Source organism: Ambystoma mexicanum, chromosome 4p, assembly GCF_040938575.1.
Source record: "Ambystoma mexicanum isolate Mex_15411 chromosome 4p, UKY_AmexF1_1, whole genome shotgun sequence".
NCBI classification, from domain to species: Eukaryota; Metazoa; Chordata; class Amphibia; order Caudata; family Ambystomatidae; genus Ambystoma; species Ambystoma mexicanum.
The window spans coordinates 117,756,013-117,758,455 of NC_090927.1; positions in this window are offsets into that span (position 1 = coordinate 117,756,013).

Consider the following 2,443-nt stretch of genomic DNA (forward strand, 5'->3'; position numbering starts at 1 on the left):
CATGTCCCCTGGCGCACATGAGCACAGGGCCACAGGGATGGCAGATTACTATCCAGCTAAAAGTATGGGGCTCATAGGCCAGTACCACTCAGGAATGGAGGGGTGGGCATCCGGGTATGGGCACCCAAGTACAGTACAGTTCAGTGGGGAACCCCAGGAGAGTAGGCCCATTAAGGGCATCCTGAAAACCTCTGCCCAGTTAGGTCAGTGGAGGGGGTACCCATCAAATCCTGGCAGCAAGGAGGAATCTGAAGACTCCTCTGAACTGCGCAGGACACAGGAGACCAGGTCCCCACATTCTGCCAGCCATTCCCAGGCTCGCAGAATCCGGGAAAACCTGGAAGAGCAGACAGGAACCTCTGGGAGCAGTGCCTCTGAGTCAGAGGATGAATGGACAAGGGTTACCCGAACCAAAAAGGCCAATAAGGCAAAAAGGGCTTTGCTTAAGGACCCCTTAAAGCAGATTAAGGCGGTCAGGAGCGTCATCACGCCTTACCATAAGAACGCTAAGTATTCTGTTTGGGAGCACTTAGAGTTGTTTGAGCAAATGATGGAGACTTTCCACTTGAAGGACAGCCAAAGCTGTATTCAATATGTAAAGTGGACCTTCTCCCCGGAATACTCCAGTTTCTTTGCGGGGCTGGAGGACCAAAATCATTTAAGATGGTCCACCTATAAGGCGGCCATCTTGAAACATTTTTCCATTCATAGAAATCCTCAAGAGGCTCGCAAGGCAGCCTACAATTTGCAATGTGGGGAGGATCAGGCCCCACAAGAATTTGTGCAAGAACTGAAACGTGCTTTTGCGCAGACCACCAGAAGGGTGCGCACAGACAGTAGAGAATTCATAAATACATTTTTTCATGCCTTGCCCAAATACATAATGACCCAGCTCGTGAGGGATTTTCACGAGAAAAGATCTTTAGACTGGGTCCTTGAACAGGCTACCCGGATCTATGAGGTGCAGAAACCGGTAGATAGCAAAAATAATGCTCAGAAAAACCCCAAAGCAACAGCACCCCTGCTGCTGCCAAGGTGGCAGAGGTAAAGGTCACCCCCGTTTTAGAGTTGGAGATGGGGGGGCCTAAAAACCTACCTGCACCTAATAATGCTAGGCCCAGAAGGTCCTCGGGCCAGTCACAGACAGGGAGCCAGGGAGGCAGCCCCACAAATGGGGTCCCTCGCTCTCCTGATTATGTAAGTCCCCGGTACAAGGGAAATCGACCCATCCTGGGTTATGTGTGGACTCCTCCAGCCCAAGGGGGGGGATCCAGCCAAGCACCTAACCCAGGGAACTTCCCTCCCAACTTCCCACAGGAGGGCAGAAATTCTCCAAATCCTGGGCAGAACTTTTTCCCCAGGTATCCACCCAATTTCCAACCCCAAAATCATCCATCCTTCTTTCCCCAATTCCCTGAGCCCAGACAACCTAATCCGGGAGAGGGGAGGCCAAGGGTGGAGGGGTACCCAAATATTCCCAACCTGGGGTATTACCAGAGGAGGGACAGCTACCCTTCCCGGGATCAGCCCAGGGGAGAAAACAGGGCCCCGTATCAGCCTGAGCGGGTTTCCCAGTTAGAGCGCCAGGTTCAAAACATGGCGCGGGATCTGGGTCACATACTGAGGGCTCAGCAGAACCCTCAGATCGGCATGCCGGCGCAGTACGCACCCAACTCTGGACCTGGTGCCCCAGAACAATGACGGGGGCAGCACCCTGATAACTCACCGGTTCCCAGGGAGGAGGCACAAAGGGAAGGGGGGTGTAAAGCCTTGGAGGAAGCTTCCTTCCTCACTTGTAAACAGCCCCTGGAAACCCAGGAACCGGAAACAAAATCTCTTGCCCCTGAAAGTCTGTCTCCTAAGGAGCAGAGGGGTGGTAGGAGAAACAAAAGACCCAAACAGACTCAGTTTGAGGAGGAAGTACAGATCTTCCAATTTGAGGGAGAGGGATCCTCAGAGGATCCTGGAAAAAGGATCTTCTCCTTCAGAGAGGGGGGAACTCCTCCCAAAGAAAAATGGGTCCCTAGGGATGCAAATCCAGACTGGGGAGATGTGGAGACTGAGCTACCGCCGCCCACCATCTCATCCCAGAACCAACAGCAAGAAAATCCCCTGGTTCAAACCCATCCTGGTGACTGCCTCCAAAAAGGGGGGGGGCGGCCCGGAACCGGAGCCAGGGGAACCCACAATGGCTCTGATCTCCAGTTGCCAAATTTTTCTTTCAGATTCCCAAGGCTCTCCACAGAATTCTGCCCAAATCTCTTCTCTCGCCATGTCCAAAACCAGAAAGTTAGCCAACCAGTTGTCCAAAAATGTGCATTATCTGTGCCCCCTTGAGGAGAAGGAGGGAAGATATTATGCCCTGGTACAAGTACAGGGGCAGGGTACAATTTTGGCACTGGTGGACACTGGATCTCAAGCTACCCTTCTGTCCAGAAGGGCC